The following is a 19,696-nucleotide window of genomic DNA, read 5'->3' as shown; positions in this document are numbered from 1 at the left end:
GACCATCACACTACCACCACCATATTTTACTGTTGGTATGATGTTCTTTTTCTGAAATGCTGTGTTTCTTTTACGCCAGATGTAACAGGACATTTGCCTTCCAAAAAGTTCAACTTTTGTCTCATCAGTCCACAAGGTATTTTCCCAAAAGTCTTGGCAATCATTGAGATGTTTCTTAGCAAAATTGAGACGAGCCGTAATGTTCTTTTTGCTTAACAGTGGTTTGCGTCTTGGAAATCTGCCATGCAGGCCGTTTTTGCCCAGTCTCTTTCTTATGGTGGAGTTGTGAACACTGACCTTAATTGAGGCAAGTGAGGCCTGCAGTTCTTTAGACGTTGTCCTGGGGTCTTTTGAGACCTCTCGGATGAGTCGTCTCTGCGCTCTTGGGGTAATTTTGGTCGGCCGGCCACTCCTGGGAAGGTTCACCACTGTTCCATGTTTTTGCCATTTGTGGATAATGGCTCTCACTGTGGTTCACTGGAGTCCCAAAGCTTTAGAAATGGCTTTATAACCTTTACCAGACTGATAGATCTCAATTACTTCTGTTCTCATTTGTTCCTGAATTTCTTTGGATCTTGGCATGATGTCTAGCTTTTGGTCTACTTCTCTGTGTCAGGCAGCTCCTATTTAAGTGATTTCTTGATTGAAACAGGTGTGGCAGTAATCAGGCCTGGGGGTGGCTACGGAAATTGAACTCAAGTGTGATACACCACAGTTAGGTTATTTTTTAACAAGGGGGCAATTACTTTTTCACACAGGGCCATGTAGGTTTGGATTTTTTTCTCCCTAAATAATAAAAACCATCATTTAAAAACTGCATTTTGTGTTTACTTGTGTTATATTTGACTAATGGTTAAATGTGTTTGATGATCAGAAACATTTTGTGTGACAAACATGCAAAAGAATAAGAAATCAGGAAGGGGGCAAATAGTTTTTCACACCACCGTAAGTGAGGTAAGGAGAGTTAAGGAAAGCGTTTGTCCCTGTACTTGACTATGCCTCCAGTTTGGCAAATATTCAGCGGTCACATCAGGCTAACATAAGCCTAAATTTGCTTAAATGTTTAAGCATATGTCTCCTGCTCATATGTACTCTGTTACTGAGTCAATTTTAAGTTCTTTTTCATAGCCCTGTTGTTTTCTTGTCTCCCATGCTTCTGAAACTTGCTTTTTCTCTGTTGGTTTTGCTTTACCCATTTGCTTATGGTTTTTGGCCATAAATGTTAATCATGTTCTGTAGCCATCACCATTTCCTATTACCAAATGCCTTGGAATATTTGTTCTTTAGGTCCCACCACAGTATTTTTGTGAGATGTAGATCAACACTTTCTATTTGCCTTCTTTAAGTGTTACCTCTTTGATCTGGTTATGTATGCGTTGAGTCTTGGAATAAAAGACCAATCCCCTGATGCATACTTTTTGCTGATAACATTGTGTTGTGTAGCACAAGAAAGCAGAAGTAGAGAGGATGTTGGAAGAATGGAGAAGGGCATTAGAAAATGGAAAATTGAAGATAAATAGGAAGAAGACTGAATATATGAGATTTGATGATGATCAGAATTCATAAGTTAGCCCACAGGGAGAGCTATTGAAAAGTATGAAAAAATGTAAATACGAGTGGGAACCCAAAAATAATGAGAATTTTTTGCTGGAGGCTGGAGGTGCATTAATTCCGACGATTGCCAGCTAAGTGCATGTACTAGACTAGGGGTCGCCAACTCCAGTCCTGGAGCACCAACGTGGCTGCAGGTTTTTTTATTTTTCTAACCCTTTTCTCAATTAGTGACATGTTTTTGCTGCTAATTAACTTCTTTTGAACTCATCTTAATTAATTTGTTTTTTAATATTTTTTCCCCTGAATTTCATCCTCGCTCCTCTGAATTACTTCATTTCTTTCCTTAAATGGCACCCAAACAGAAATGAAATGTGAAGAGAGTGAGCCAACAGACCAACTAAGTCAGGGCCTCAAACTCCAACCAGTTGCTTAATTAAGTAAAGAGTATTGTTGTTAGATAACCCATTCCTTAATTCCATGGCGTGTTGCTGCTCTCATGGTGCAATAGCAGACATTTCCAAAATTTTTGATTTTCACTTTTCAAAGAGCACCATTAAAAATTTTTTGGGGATCTGAGCAGATCAACATTCCTTTCTTTATTTTCAGATATTCCATGATGGACACAGTTTGCTGGTCCTGTTTTGGCTCATTTTGTATCTCATTATTGTTTGGTGGCTAGTAAAAAGAAACAATTAAGGGGTCTGAGTTTTCAAGAGCAACTCAATTACAACTAATTCAAAAGAAGTTCAATAGCAGCAAAACCAGGTCACTAATTAAGAAAAGGGTTAGAATGGAAACCTGCAGCCACAATGGTTCTCCAGGACCTGAGTTAGCGACCCCTGTACTAGACTGCACTCTGTATCATTTGGCCAAAGTGGCACCCTTGGGGAAAGGTCTGTAAGGTTAGTGTAATTTTTTTTTCTTGAGCCTCTGTTACCATCTTTGTCAATTTTGTAATGGCAGACTTGAAAGAATAACGCGTTTGCATCAAGTTCTGTTTCATTTTGGGGAAAACAGCAGTAGAAGCTGTCACAATGGTTCAAGAGGCTTTCAAAGAAGAAGCTTTGAACCAGGCAAGGGTTTTTACCTTAAAGTGCTTAAGCAATTGCATGATGCAGTGCAGAGAAAATTACCCGAATTGCAACGATCAGACGAGTGGCTTCTGCATCACAACAGCGCTCCTGCCCACACAGCATTGAGTGTATGGCAGTTTCTCACGAAAAACAGGATGACAAAAGTTTTGAACAATGGAAAAAATGGTGGGACAAATGTATTGTGTTGCATGGGGAGTATTTTGAGAATGATTAAATTTTTGAAATGTTCAAAGAAATATATAATTTATTAAAAATCATTTTAAGTTCCCCCCTCGTATCTAGGATCAGTGGTAGGCTGAGATGGAAAACTTGATGCAGAGATAACCTATAAAGTGCAGTGCGGATGAAAGAATTATTAAAAGGTATCAGGAGTATTGTGTGATTGATGAATTAAGGCAAGGGTAAAAGGTAAGGTTTGTAAGACAGTGGAAAGACCAGTAATGATGTATGTAGCTGACATTTCGGCAGTAAAGGAAGTGTAGGAGAAGAAGTTAGATGTGGCAGAAATGAGAATGTTGAGATGAATGGGTGGAGTTACGAAAAAGGACAGAATAAAAATGAGATAATCAGAGGTATAACAAAAGTTGGAGAGATATCTAAGAAAGTACAAGAAAGTATTTTAAAGGGTAATGGACATGCAAAAAGGAGAGACAAGGAATATGTGGGCAAGAGAGTTATGGGAATAGAAGTGGAAAAGAGTAGGCCAAAGCGGAGGTGGATGAATAAAGTAGAAGATCTGAAGGAAAAGGGTTTTATTGAGGAGTAGGTGCAGGCCTGAGGTGTATGGAGAAAATCAACCCTGCATAGAAGTGGTAAAAGATGAAGAGGAAGAAGAAGACTTTCTATTTGCCAGACACAAATTATGTGTTAATTTTTAAAGTATTTTGTAGCATATTTGTTTGGGATGTTTTAGATATTTGTTTTATTGTTTTATTTGTTTTCTAATTCAGCTGTTGGACAGAATGGCTCATATGTTTCCCTAGAAAAAATTGATACAGCACTAAATTCATGATGCAAAGTCTACAAACAGCCTAAAGTGACAACTCTAAAGTGCCTTGCTTGAGGGTCAATTTCAGGTTTTGCATATCAAAAGTAATGTTTGGATATCACCATAGATGATGTTTTGTAATATAGTCAAAATGTTCTACTTTTGGCTTACTTATATAGCTTAATACTTTTGATGAAATATGGTTGAAAATGAAAGTGGCATAAATGCCAAACATTTATGTGATAAATGGTCTTCTGCTGTACCTTCTTGAGTTGGTGAAGAAGCCTGTCAAGATTTCATTTAAAACCAACCACACACTAAAACTGTAAAAAAATAACTTCTATTAAAAGGAATGTCTTTCAGGTAAATTATTAAACTCACACAAGAGTGAGCACATGAGGCTTCTTCTTCTGTGTTTCTGTCATTTGAAAGTTATTTTACACACAGTCACATATTGTTTTGTTTTGTACTTTCAAACATTTTATTTGAGAACCACACTTTTATTGGACAAAGCAAACTTTTAAGAAACCAAAGCAAAAAAAGAACATAAAAAAATGAAAATGCAATCTACAAAATACAGTGGTGTCTTTCTTTTATTACAGATAACACACACTATTTGAGATTCTGAACTGAAGAAGACCTCGGATTGAAAAAGTTCCATTTGACAGCTACGCACAAGGCTTTGATTGTTTGTGAACACGCTAGGATGACTGAACGGATTTTTTTAATAGCTGATCCATTGTATAATAATGGAATCCTGTATTTCCATACAAACTGTTAAACAAATAGGTATTTAATTGTGAAATATCATGGAAATATTTACAGTGGACAGGTTTCAAATCACTTGTTACTTACGGCAAGTACACAAACATGTTCACAAACAGTGACTAGTCCTTAATGTGGCACTGGAAGAGACTGGAAATATAAGAACGGGTGATTGCCTGGTCCTGATTGCCGTTGATCCTTTGGTTTCTAGAGGCTAGAGAAGTAAGAAAACATCACTGAAATAAGTTCATGCAAGACTTTTTCATTTTGACAGGCCAAGCCATTAAACATTAAATTCAGCAGTGTTCAGCTGCTTAGTTTGCACTGCTTACAGCAAAATGTTGCAATGAACAGAGTGTTTCTAATTTTCCATCCTCCTGAGTCAATAGCAATGGTGAATGGTTATTTTTTTAGCGCATCTATTTTAACATTCAGGAAAAAACAAGTAACATCAGAGAAGTCTCTGGAATTAAACAATTGTAAATAGACTGAAGACAATGTTAGAAAGCCCTTCATGCTCAGTGTTTCTCTAAGATACATTACATGAAACTTTCGCCACAACTCCCAGTTTAAAAGCATTTTCATAAAGAAGCAAGAGAGCAAACTTCCAGAGGATATTGGAAATAAATAATTCAGTTGCCTCCAGACCTCAACCGGAAAAAGTGAACTAAGAAATTGGATTTGAATGTTAACCAACAGCCAAAGTGCAGGTTTCTTAGTCTTTGGGCTTGTGTTTAACCATGTTTAGTGGCTTTAAATATTGTTTATCAGGCAAAATGTTTTTGTAACAGAACAATATCCTATTTTGTCAATGTTTTTCATCTCATATTACTTATAATGAATTGTAATAAGACAAAAAAACTTTAAATGTGAAGTTTAGGCACCATTAAAGCCAAACAAAAATAAGCCTGGTTCAGCCCAAAAAAGGGCTTTACTATGATCTTTCTCTCTATCAAAATCACCTAGCGCTTTCTGAAATTCTGCTCAAGAATGTCTAGAACAGCTCAAAAATAACCGTGGTGTGCTAGTTAAAGGCTGATAAGTTTACAAACTAGGATTTCAAAGTGGTTAAGCCTGTGGTGCATTACACGACTTATAGTCCAAGTGAATGTCAAATTTGACAATTGCAGTTGCTGATCTTATTACCCTGAGGATGTCAGATTGCACAACTGGAAAATGCAGGGCATGACAAATTACATGACTCGAAGATGACTTTGCAACACAGTTTCACATTTTCAAATTATCAAAAGCTTGCACCTTTTTCTGACAGCCAATAACATGCTTCCTGACAGGTGCAACAAGCTCAGACATAATCTCTGAACTTTCCATTCTGTTGTGGTACATACAACACAAGATATCAAACAGATGTTTAAAACATCTGCATTTTTAATCCCTTATAGCTGTATTATATGCATTGTACTTCTGGGTGACCACTCATTTTGCTCTCATATGCTCATAACCCTGTCCTTTAAACAGACCTACTTGATTTTGTTTGAGTTTGTCAGGGTGAGTCAAAGTTTGGGTAGGCTAAGTTGCTGGGTTTGTCACTAGCATGTGCTACAACTGCCTCTGACTTTCAGGTTATGAAATGAAGACTGCAAATGAAAATCACCAGAAAAGTCATGTAATGTGAATGGGTCCTTTTTCAGCCAGACGAAAAGACTACAAATAAGAACATCGAGTGAGGTCACCAGTGGAGTGCCATAGGGTTCTGTTCTTAGACCTCTACTCTTGTTAATTTAAATTAAAAGATGTTTGGTATTTTTGTAGTCAATTATTTATTCTCAGTTGTGGTATAAATTAATTTTCTTTGGGCAGTACTGTTAGGAGAAGCTTTTTTATATATATTCTAAAGAACATTTTTTTTGCGTCTTAAAATAGCGTCTAAGGCTATCAGTGCAAATGTAGAATAGAAACCCTTAAAACTTACTGAATACTCATATTTTTGAGTATTGAAGTGCAATTTGAGATTACACAATTGTAAACCATCTAATCCATGTTGTTTTTCAAAACATATATGTTTTTGTGAATGTCTGTCCCCTTTTGTTGCAATCTTTCACCCCCTTTCCAGGGCCTGGTTTCCTGTAGTTTGTTACATTAGTACTGTAATTGGAGTTTAAGCTAAGCTAGTAAAGAGTCATTCTTGAATTTGTATGCCTATGTTTATTTATTTTATTTTGCGACCTTCCAGTGTAATGTATTGGGATTTTTGTGTCTGTTTGCCCAAGCCACATTACTTGTGTTTGATAGACACAGCCTCTGCTTGGCTTTGGGCTTGTTGAGGATTTAAACAAATACCTTGTTCATTTTATACACACTCCCAATACTCCCACTCTTCAATTAATATAGCTAATGTTTGGGGATGTGGAAGGAAACCACATATTCATTCAGCAAAAATATACAAACTCTACACCAACAATGACCAGTCATAAGATCTAATCAAAGGAGAAGTTGATCTGTGATGAGAAGCACAGTTGTACCCTCCTCCCAGTTCATAAGAAGTACTCATCTATACAGTATTTAGTTGTTAACACAAAACAGCTCTGTTTTTATGCAATGTAGAGCTGCCTGTGATATTAGAATGAAAGTGAATTCTCATGCTGTTGATGAGACCCTACAGCATCACATTTTTTAGTAAAAAGCAATACAAACAGTGGGAACTACTTAAGCACTTTAATGTTAGGTAATATGGTCAGTGGGGATAAAAATGTAATAAATAAGATCTCTACTTTCTCTGTTACTTGTATATCTGTGTTATATAGGTGTGTATTGAGTTATCCTTGTTTACTATTGTCAGTATACTGCTTATTAGTTCCTTTTCTTAACTATTTTTAATTTGTTTTTCTTTTCTTGAAAGATTACTGCTTCCTTTGTATGAAAAATGCAATTCTAATAAATTAACGTTGTTCAACTAAAGCTTCAGACTTATGTGTGGTTTACTTTTAATATATATAAATGATTTGGATAAGAATATAAGTAACAAGCTGGTTAAGTTTGCAGATGATAGGTGGATTGGCAGATAATCTGGAATCTGTTAAATCATTACAGAGGGACTTGGACAATATACAGGCTTGGGAAGATTTGTAGCAGATGAAGTTTATTGTCAGTAAATGTAAAGAATTACACATAGGAAGTAAGATGTTAGGGTTGAACACAAAATGGGCAGTCAGAAAATCGAGAGTACACCTTATGAAAAGGAGTTGCAGTGGACTCTACGCTATCAGCTTTCAGACAGTGTTCAGAAGCCATTCAGAAGGCTAACAGAATGTTATATAGCACAATGTGTAGAGTACAAATCTAAGGAGGTTCTGCTCAAGCTTTATAATGCACTGATGGGGCCTCATCTAGAGTACTATGTGTAGTTTTGGTTGTCATAAACATTCCTAGAAACACAGAAGGCATATTTTCTGAAATTAAAACCTTTGCTACTTCACAGTGGACATATTCACCAATTTTCAAAAGATTTTTTTCATGTATGCACCAAATAAAAATTAAAATGCTCCACTTAAGAACACTATTGCCCATGGCAAATTATTGTATGCCATAAATATGAAAAAATAAATATTTGGAAAGTGCAATTTAATACAGTAGAAAGTGTAGAGTGCTACACTCAGGCAAAATAAGTATTCATTATAAATGCAAGATGAGTGACATTGTTCTACAGGAAGCTCTCCCCTAACATAATTTAGGGATTTAGGTTAAGTCATTATTCTCTAGGCAATGTACAGAAGCAATTACAAAAAAAAAACTTAAAGTACCTTTACAGCAGAAGAGTTGAGGGAATCTGAAACAAACTACAGAAGTGGAAACCTGGATAACATATTGAGACAGCTTAGCTATTAGTTATCTTAAAAAGTCTGATGGACTGAATGGTCTCCTATCTTTTTGTAAACTTCCTATGTTCTAGGATATCAACTTATGTTCTACATGGTTTTGTTTAATGCTGTATATTTCTCTGTTGATTGTTACATCAAGGTACTGTTTACATATTTGATGACACAATAATTTTACTAAAGTGTACAGGATTATAAGTACAGCACTGTAGTTCATTACAAAGATTTAAAAATACAATTTTTGTTATCTAAGGGCTTTCCAAAAATACCATTGTGTCAGAATATTTCTATCAGTGTATTTCATTGCAATAGTATGTTTTACTACTTCACATTATAATAGTCATTTTAATTGTTTTTGTGCACATTTGTTTAATATAATGTATCCATTTTTTTAACCCATTTTTTTAATTCATGTTCACAGCGAGTGAGTACGTACATTGGCAGCACCTGGCACAAGGCAGGTATTTCTCTGCATTAGTTCCTATCATGAGTTTCATACAAACATGGCTATACACACTAACACTGGGGTAGACTGAAGATGCAAAGAATCTTAAGCCTGTTGGGCTAAGAAGCCTGTTCTTGTCAAAATTGGTCTTAAGTTATAAAAGTATGTCTTCTGACTGCAGAAGAAAACTGGAGATATCAAAAGACTCCTACACATGCACAAAGAAAACTCCCCACAGGAAATACCCAGCTACTAGGACCCTAAAGGTTTGAGATGGCCACATTTTGTATCCTGCGTTAGTGATATATGAAGAAAATAATTGCGGAACATAAATGTTTCTGCTAGTTTTTGATATTTGATGAATCTTTAAACCTCAATCACTATTTGCCAATCTAGCATAATTGTAATTTCTCTGGTACCAATTTGGTTTTATGGCTGTGGTTCTCAGGCTCAGCTCTTGGGTAACACTTTGGCTAAAAAATTCCTGTACAATCAATTTTGGCTTATTTTCCTGCTTCTCCTTCTACTGTGTCATAAATTGCCAAAAGGGTTTATTCACTTTTAATTGAAATTTAACAAAAGCATTTTATATATGAGTACATATTATTTTTTTCTCAGGTTTCCTTCTTATTTATTTTGTTTAATGATACAATTACTTCCTAAATAAGTAAATAGTTGGAGATTGCTCCTCTTTTTTATGCATGTGTGTCTGCTCCTCTCTAATTGTCACTAGTTCCACAGAGGTAAAGTGAATTTATAAGAAAATAAAGGAAAAGCTCTTGGCTTGCAAGTTTTGGCTCAAATTAGAGTCTTGAACTAATGTCAGTCCATTTGTCCATCCATCTTTCTTTCTAACCTGCTTATCCTTTCCTTGTCGTTATATAAAGTTCTTGTTTTATCTGATACCTTTCCTTCTGTAATATCAGAAATGAAAAGTAATCAAACTTTGATTTGTTTTTGAAATGTAGAAAGTTACCTTTTTTCTGTCATGGCTTTTAATGCATAGGAACATATTCATAATCTCCTTTATTAATTAAATTTTAATTCACTTGAATGTTAAAGATATTTTTCTTAAACACTAGACAATTAATTAACAAGCAGGAACAAAAAAGGGTAGCCAAGTCTAAATGGCTAATTTTGGAAAATTTGAATTGTATGTATTAATCATGATTAATTATATGCATTAATCAGTGTTAGGAAAGACGGGATGAAACGATGAGTAACTGCTATTCTTCTTCTCTATAAAACATTTCATTGGTTTTACCAGAAAAGTAAAATATACTGTTCTAACAAAGCAGGCAGAAAACACACATAAGTCACCAAAAATCAAATTAAATTCCTTGTTCTGTAGCCACAAGAATTAGTCTTTAAAGTGAAAATTGGTTATAATAAAAACAGGGTTCAGCTGCAGCGTTTTAGGAAAGGGGTTGGCAAATAAAACTCTTAAAAAGTTAAGAAATATAAAAGAGAATAAAAAGAAAAAAGGCCCAGCTAAATAAACAATGTTAAGTTAAAATTGGAAACAAGTCACTGATTAGAAAATTGTTTGCTATGAAGGTTTGTAACCACAATGGATTTCCTCAAAGATGAGCGTGAGAACCACACTCTAATGAGATTAATGCCATTATTGATCCTGTTCTGTCTGATATGAATCTAACACATAGTTATATTTGAAACATCAGGATCATTTGCATTTTACTTACATATGGGACGTTAAAGATTGACAGCACAGTACAGTATGTTGCTGTGTTTGAATGTCAGATCAATGTCTTAAGTCCAAAGATCCTGTTACTATGTCCAGTGTGCTGAGGATTATGGTCCCCTCTGGTGCCCAGCTGTCATTCTGTATTTAATGGGCTACTTGAAACCACTGATGGCAGTGTCTCATACTTTTGTAGCCATCTACTCACCTCACATGGGGAGAATGTGAATTTAGACCCTAAAAACACACACGCCTTCTAAATGAAGCCTCAAGGAAAGACTGCTTTAAAAGAATCAAACTTATAGGTATAGCCAGTGAGGAGTTTTCATAATCTTTTGAGTGTAGTTTACATGAACAAAGAAATTAATGTTTGTTTTTTTATAAAGATTTATCCAAAAGGGTTCCCAAATCCAGTTTTGTGCCTCTAGCATCAAGTAATAATTAACGTGCAACTGAAGTTGAAACATTTGTTCTTTTGCATTGGCTAAATGCTATCAGACTTCTAGTTTCCCAATTTGAAAACAATCAACCAATGACATCTGCCATTGGAAAATCATGTGCTATAAAGTCACTCAAAACAAGTTGAGTGCGTAAATAGGTGCAACGGCAGTCATTTTTATTAAGGAATGTTTGTAGATTTGTAGTCATTGATTGTCAAAAAAGATACAGTATCTTTTAAAGATACTGTAGGATACTTTGTATTCTTTTGATTTAAAGTGACGAAATTGTGCCTCTAAAGAGAGCTAATCATTTAAAAGAAGTCAGGCTGGAGAATATATCAATTCCACAAGTACCTAATCTCCCTTACAATTCTCTGAAAGCCCAGCTGTTCAATGGCAGTGATACAATATTGGTCTTTTGTACTTTAGAAAGTAGATTAAGAAAGGCACCATTTTAGCAAGCATATCCATATATTTTGGAGGGAAGTTTCAAATAACTTGTTTGTTATGCAGTTTGGTGTTTGAGCTTGATTTGCAAAGTTTACGTGTGGCTGTGGAAATCTTCAATATTCCCTGAGGGACATTTCTGAATGGTTAGACCTATTCATCTAAAACATAAAGAAAAACCTCAAAAACTGAAAACCCTAAACATATTCTCTAACCACATAGACTCAAATCCCAAACATTTTTTAAACAAATGATATCTTTCAACATTCTATAATCATTTTATAGCCAAAACAGGTTCCAGTAGTATCTTCATAGTGACTTGCTGCATCCCATGCGTAATTCAGATGAACAGGATTTCTTCCCGCAGCACAATGAGGTTATGTCTTTTACTGTGGAATGTGTACCTTGGCATTTTCAGCTGGCACAATATCTGAAAAAGAGGGAAGAAAATAAAATTAGAATTCCATCAATTCATTTAGCTGGGAGCCTGTCCTGGCAGCATCTGGCATAAGACATCAATCAGCCAGAGATGGGCCACCTCATCTCCTTTGCGGAACAAGAATTAAATTGTAGGACTGTTATTATAGTTTAGAGATGTAGTCACATATTCACATACATTTTCAGTTTCCTAAAATAGCAGCCCATTCTTGCTTTTTGGCTTGTTTAGAAATCTATGTTTATGAACATTGCTTCAATTTTAACTACTAGCAAAAAAAGACAAATTAGCATGTTACTGTATTTATTGAATAAATAGACCTATCATTGCCATTTGGTAGCAAAGATTATGCTAAATCTAAACAGCAGTACTATCAATTATGATGAATAAATGTAAGATACATCTTGAATAAAACCATAACATCATCTTGGATACTGTTTAAAATGAAGAATGACCAAAACAACCCTAATAAACACCAGTAACAGGAAACAAGATAATTACTTACTAAGCAAACTAGTGATTATTCTAACTTCTTAATGATATGTAAAGGCCAAAAAACACATTTTTCCTTAGTCCCTTGCCACAAGTAGAACATTAATTAAAAGAATGTTTGAGAACATAGGTCATGTACGATCAGAATTGGTTCCAAGGAGTGTAGTGACCCCAAGAGCATCATAAATATAGATTCTACCAGTACCATGGGGTCTCTGTCTCCTTCCATCAAGTCCATCCAGAGGCTGTGCTGGATCAAAGACTGAAAGAACCCAATTCAAGTTGAACGGTTATCCATATAGTCAATTCGTGCTTGTATATAATTTTCCTGACTTCGGAAAATTTTTCTGTTGTGTTTTATTAAACATAATAAAGAGTTGAATTATTTAGTTATTTTTGTTATGTATTTGTGTTATGGCATAATATAAATTTACTAGTGTTACTTTACCACAATGCAATCACGTTTTTGTTTTGGACAGTAACTGAGTTGCTACAGTAAGTAATAAAAAACAGAGGTTGTGTTAAATGAAGCCATTGGAGGGATGATGTTTAAGTCGGGTACTCAGTACATTTACTGTCACGTGTTTGACAGCTTCTTGTGCTATTTAAACTGATTCCTGTTTCAAATTGGTTATAAACCTATGACAGTTTCTTGACTGTGATTTCAGTCCGTGCTTTGGGCTTAGACGTTTCTTGGGCTTGTTTTTTTGGTTTTCACAATGCTATTTTTTGACTTTCAATTAATCTTTTGGCCTGTTTTCAAATTATTTCTTCTGGCCTGACATTTTTCAACTCATTTGTCATCCACTTGCTTTGTTTCTGCTTTTGGCACATTAAGAACCGTAGTATAAAGAATATTATTCTATTGAGTGAATACATCTTTGAACATGTTTCTCTGCTTTGTCTTGAACTCTTTCTATTAAAGCACCTACAGATAAGAGAACCAGAGATATAAGCAACCCTACTTCATCCTGACCATGACAACAAGTGGAGCTGTAGATTTCAGCTGCATATCCATGAGAAGATGGTAAGTAAAACTTATTAGAGCAAGATTCAAAGGTTTGGAATGTTCAAGTCTACACAGAATGTCTGAAGTTAAGGTTAGAATCACCTTTGGACTTTTCCAAAACAAAACATGGATATAACTGAATCTCCAGTATAGCTTTCTGATGTGTAAATTGTCCACCCAAACTCTGAACTTATTTTTTTTCAAATTCAGAGTCTCTGGGAGTTTAAGTCTATGCCATTAACACTGGATTGCCATAACTAAGTCTAGATGGCACACAATTCAACAAGTTAATTTATAATTTCCAGAGAGCCTATTGTGGGATGAAAGAAGGCAGAGAAAACTAATGGGAAGAAAATGTAAACTCCACACACATAGATCCTGTGAGAAACTGAACCCTGGTCACTGGAACTATGATGGCAGCAGCATTAATCATGGAGCTACTATACAATCCTGTATTAAAACAGTTCTTTATGTCAAGAGTTACAATATGTTGTATTTTTAGATAAAGTGATAGGTAATTTGCCATATTCTGTTCCATTTTCTGACATTTCTTGAGTGTCCACCATTTCTGTTCCTGAAATACATCTCTAGCCATTGCTTGAAGAGCTTCCAGAGACTGTAAAGTATTACATTAACCGCTGAGATTTTCTAAACAACATTGAAAGATTATAACTGCGTTTATTCAATATTTAAAGAGTTGATGATGTACTTTCAAATTTATCCCACCTTTTAGTTGACTTTGCATTCAGTATCTTGCAAAGTCATCATTAGGCCGGCTGCCTTAATATTGTAAAAAAAAAAATTATTCAAAGTCATCAGACTCATGAAAAGTAGAGGCAGACCATGACTGCACGCAGTTGTTAGAAATTTGGGGTAGTAAGTAAACTGAGTCAGTGATAAAAAATACACATTAAACATCTAATGACATTTGTGTGCTATTGTTAAACTGATATTCCGAGTTCAGAATCAGAGAAACAAGAGGTCTTATTGAGGGAGCATTTTAGTTGCCTGATGAAATGTTTGATTAAAACAAGATCTGAAAATGGGTGTATTAGTGCAATGCAATGATAAATTATGCATGTGCATTAATTTCAATTATTACTCCTATTATATGTTGTTATATGTTTTTGTGTTGTTTTAAAATCCTCATGGGAATAAAGAAAAATGGTGAGATAACGAAATGTATGACCCTTTATACTTAGTACTGATCTGGCCACCATAGTTGATGCCTCTCAACCACATCCAGTGGAGGAACTGGAAATGGAGTTGTGGAGTTAACACCAGGTAGGTTGCTTACCAATGTGAAATAAGATACCAATTATAATCACAGCATCTAATAAGGTTACAGCATAAGTTAATTCCAAAGCATAAGTGAAGCATATGATATGAGTTTCTTGGATGGGCTAATGAGGGGCAATACCAGATGCCCCATGCTTTTACTTATACAAACGTGTTGGAAATTAATGTGTTGAGCTATACGTTTTTTATTTACTCTCCCCTTGGGATTAATTAAGTATCTATCTATCTATCTATCTATCTATCTATCTATCTATCTATCTATCTATCTATCTATCTATCTATCTATCTATGATATAGAAAGTCACAAAAGACCACACTTTGTCTGTGTAGATGAATCAGAGTGCAAGGAAAGTCCATGGCCATTACATGCTACAAAGGTTTTTTTGAAAATCAGCCTTGGTGTTATTCTTCTTATTGAAAAAACCTTGGTTAAATAATACTTTATTGTACTATATAAAAGAGTTTTAAAAATTTGTCACATTACATAAACTGTTGGTATGAAATGCATGTCAGAAAAAAGGATAACAAACTCACAACATTCATGAAATGTGCAGTGTATTAACTAATAATAAAGTAAAATGCTAGCATTGCTCCTTTGTGCACAGGAAGAAATTTGTTTGACAAGGGAAGATATTCCTGTTTTATAATAGACATGTAAATTTCCCACTTCTGACAGTTTTATTCAGTTATTAAAAACTGAAGGATTACCATTGCAGCAATGCCATTAATATACTAAGTGTAGTTAATCTGTTACATTCTAGGGTTTCAGTAATGGATGGCTCACGGCCTGTTGGTAACAGCCAATTTCCCATTGTTCCAAATATTTATGTGGGCTGTTAAATAAATATATTAATCCATGACTGTCCAAAGAATTCTTTGTTCTTTATTTTGCCCCTTGAGATCTTAAACCATGTTTCTTTCAAGCTAGATATGCTGCATCCTACTGTAATTGCCTGAGGGGTTATATTCTATCTCACATTTCTTATGAAATAAACAGAAAAACAAACAGAACAGCAGTGATGTTATGTAAGATTTTTTTCCCTTTCTTTCCATCTTTTCTATTTATTTACCGCACAGGCCAGGACATATGGAGCAAGCATTGTTGCATTTTCAACAAGCTACTCTTGGGATTGCAGTTATTGACTCTTAGCAAGGAGCACATATTTCAGGGTACAGTTTTATTAGATGATCACTGTACATGACCATTAATTGATGACAATGCTCAAGACATCTTTAGTGGCAGTATGTAAGGAACTGTAAACAAACATTCTCCATTCTGTCTCAATGCTATATGAAAATAGGAGAGCAATGACAGATTTGTCTTGGACTTTTTACTACGATGCATGTTTTATATTAATGTGTTTGTTCAGATTTAGATGTCAAAGCATTACAGTAAATAACATTATATAATTATTGCGATATACTATATTTTTCCTATTCCCATTCTTCCAACCACATGACATATTGCTACAGTAGTATCAACCAACCTAATTGGAAGGTAGCAAAAATATGGAAAAAAGAAAGAACTAATTAAATAATCAAGTATAGTATATGGTCAAAAGTATGCAGGCACCCCTCCAAATGATTGTGCTCAGGTGTTTCAGCTACACCCATTATTAACAGGTGCATAAAATCAAGCATGTAGCCACTTATTCACCATGGAAGCTCAGTGGCTTAAAATGTGGCACTATCATAGGATGCCACCTTGGCCACAAATCACATCACATATCATCTGTTGTACCACTAATCACAGTGTTCCAAACTGTCTCTGGTGGCAACATCAGCACAAGAACTACTTTTTGCACTGGGAGCTTCAGGAAACTAGTTTCCACGATCAAGCAGCTGCACAAAGGCCTAGATTACTGTGTGCAATGCCAAGTGTTGGCTGGAGTGGTGAATCACGTTTCACTATCTAGCAGACTGATGAACTTAACCTGGGTTTGGTGGCTGTCAAGAGAACAATATTTTTTGAACTGCATAGTGCCTACTGTTTGGTGGAGGAGGTCATAATGGCAGGGTTTGGGCTAGACCCCTTGTTTCCAATGAATTGTGCTGTTAATGCTGCAGTATACAAAGACATTTTAGACAACTTTGTGTCAACAGTCTGGGAAATGTCCATGACTGTCTCCCTGTGCACAAAGCCAAGACCATAAAGTTTATCAAGTTCTTGTGGAAAGCCTTCATAAAATAGTGGAGGCTATTATAGCTGCAGAGGGGGTGGCTGGGGCAGCTCCATGTTAATGGTTTTGGATTTGGAATGAGATGTCCAGCAAACTCACATAAGTGTGATGATCAGTTGTCTAAAAACTTTTGTTCATACAATGTGTGTGTATATGTGTGTATTTTATATATACTTTTTTCTGCCTGCCACATAAACCTTCAAACTTTCACCATTTACCTCCAGAGTGCAAATTAAAAAAATCTCTGGACTGGAGGAAAATTGAATACTGTCCTGAGGTAATTCTGGTCAAATACTTACTTACCACCTGCCTTATAAACCTGCCATTGCCCTAAAGCTCCTTCCAGCAGCCCATGGTGTCCTTGCACCCCTGAACTGGCAGTTACCCTAACTAGGGTTGAAATTCAGGGGAAACATCTTGCTGTCTTACAACAGAGAAGGGCAGGTCTGTCGCTTGTCTATCAGAGTAGAACTTTATCCTGTATCTAGTCAACCCAGAGATCTTCTAATCTTCCCCATACCTCCATGGCCTTATTTAAATTAGAAGAAGAGTGTGATGAAAGGTAACCCGCTCCTCATCACTGATGAGCATTCAGACTTTTTTGTGAAAAATATGAATTACTTCTTTGACTCTGTAGATTTTGGTCCTTTCTGGGAGATAAAACTATGCTAATTGCTTAGAAAAGGAAAAGGTAAAAGAAAAAAGACTTCCAGTGGCTTGTGTGGCTTATAAATTATAACATTTCTTATGCTTGGCTTCTTATATATTGTGGATACTACAGGGTGTCACAGACCCACACAAACCTCAGACTCAATTGTCCACCCATATTTACTGGTTAAAAACAACCTTTTTATTAAACAAAATACCTGATACAGGTTTCTTCTTTTTCAAAGTTCAAACACAATGCAGTTATTTTACTTTTATTTCTTCACGCCTTCCCTCACTCCTCCAGGCATGTTTTGTCCTCCAACTCCCAGATCAAGTCAAGGAGGCTACTTTTATGCTGGACTCAGGGGTACTTCTCATGTCAGGACACATTGGAAGCCCTTCTGGTTCTTGCAGATGTCCCTCCCATAAAGTAGGGACAGCCATTCCCTGCGGCTCTGCCTGGCAGCCTCCACAGAACCAAGCAGGGCTGCTCCATGGTATTACAGTTCCCAGCACACCCTGCAAGTGTGTTTATGGGTATGCTGGTGCTGGAATACTGCCACCTAATGTATTGTCCAGCCATTATGCTGGCTGGGATGCCAGTCCACCCCTGTCACAATACAAAGATTTAGGATCTTTATTAATTATGTTTATTATTTGTATTTACATTAATTACCATTTGGTTTTTGGTTTTCATATTTACTTTTTCCTTTTACCATTAGTAGGACATCATAGCTAGAAAAAAGGGGAAAAATTGAGAATTTACAATGCAAGTATACTTGTCACTTTTCCTACATAGAGAACTGTGATGTGTGTGAATGGTCTCCCCATGTCAAAGTGGCCTACAAGATGTGTTCCAATAACAGGGAGTGGGTCACACACTTGCCACTGGTGATGATTAGGTTGACCTTTATAAAGGAACACTTTATTCCTTGTTTATACCTTCTCTGTGTTAAATAATGTAGGATATATAAGAAATCCTAAACAGATGTAAATAGTGTTTCCTTATTTTTCGAAATTCTAATTAATGTTGCAATTGCAGATATGTTCTTTAAGTTAAATTTAATAATGAAGGAAGATATTTGTGAATTTAAAGCTGTGCATAGATCTAGAAAGACTATAATGTGATATTTTGGACTTGAGACAGGGCCTTGAAAGACTGTAAAAGACTACACATTTTTTAACATTGTTAGCATTGCTTATTCTTAGTCGTCACATTCTAAGGTAATAACCATATATTACTTTTATTGTTGTGTCCAAAATGCCTGTTAAGGTGATTTTGTACTGCTGAGCCATCTCTAAGATGACTACATTCAATTTCAGACTTTGAAAACATCTTGAGTTGTGAACAGTTCCTTGCAGTTTATCCTTCATCCTTGCCACATGTTGAGTTTCCTGCCCTCTAGTGCCCATTTGGGAGTATTCCCATTTCTATTTAATAAGCAGTTAAATGTTTGCATTTGCAGTTGCTTTCACATAAATTCACATTTTTTTCCTTTGTCGCTCTTACAGTATGTCATTTTTTCAATTTTTTTGGTAGGTTTTTAAGTTTTAGTTTAAGCTGACTACGAACTACAGCTTTTCTGGCTGCATCATGTGCAAGGCCATAACCAGTCCCAAGCAGGATTTAATTTTGCACCAAGAAAACCTATTCATCCCAGAACTGAGTGACCAGGGTATATGAGAAGCATGTCTTTAGAATGCGGGCATACAACCTGACTGCAAAGGGCAAACCTATGATGACATGGAGGAAAACATGCAAAACCCATACAGACAGTTAATGGGGTTGAAATTTGAATGTAATCTTCAGGAGCTCTGAGGCATCAGCACCAATAATTGCTCCACCTCCATGACACCCTAATTCTAATTTTAATTTTTGAATTGTAAATCTAGCAGTGAGGCACAATTAAATCAGTAGTGGCAGTACCTCAAGTTTGATATGTACCCAGTCTTTTTGTCCTTCATGATTTTGTAAAGCCTTTTATCAAGAAAAGGATGGCTGTCTGTTCTTATCTGTCATGGTGATAATGACACTGTCACTTACAATAAGCATTCAAGTTGAAGAGCGCCATATGCTGCCATTTTTGCTCCACCTTTGTGTAGCTTAAGGCAAAGTCCCAGAGCGACAACATTTTCTAAGCCTAGCCTAGAAAAGTGCGTGGGTTCCTGCTATGCACAGGGACAACCTAAAAAGGCTTTTATTACATAAGCACTGCCCACAGATTTCCACCTCTAAGTACACAGACCCCCAGAGATAGTATTGAGCATTGCCAGGCCATCTGTAGAAGCTTTTCTGTTGGCGAGTTTGTTACTGTACAAAACAAACAGACACGAAACCGCAGCTGTAGATGAAGTGCATTTGAC

At 35.8% G+C, this 19,696-nt stretch overlaps 1 protein-coding gene across 1 annotated transcript in view; it reads right to left on the bottom strand.

Annotated features, from left to right (window-relative positions):
* Nucleotides 1–7,683: 7,683 nt before the first annotated feature.
* Nucleotides 7,684–19,696, bottom strand: part of LOC120539424 (potassium voltage-gated channel subfamily A member 5) — a 143,693-nt gene continuing 131,680 nt past the window's right edge. The window contains exon 2 of the mRNA XM_039769461.1: nt 7,684–11,698. The gene's annotated coding sequence lies outside the window, so the exon portion shown is untranslated. The remainder of the gene's footprint in view (nt 11,699–19,696) is intronic.

The sequence above is a fragment of the Polypterus senegalus genome, chromosome 11 (assembly GCF_016835505.1).
Source record: "Polypterus senegalus isolate Bchr_013 chromosome 11, ASM1683550v1, whole genome shotgun sequence".
NCBI classification, from domain to species: domain Eukaryota; kingdom Metazoa; phylum Chordata; class Cladistia; order Polypteriformes; family Polypteridae; genus Polypterus; species Polypterus senegalus.
Note: the sequence above shows the minus strand (reverse complement) of the source record. Positions and strands in the feature narration are given on the sequence as shown.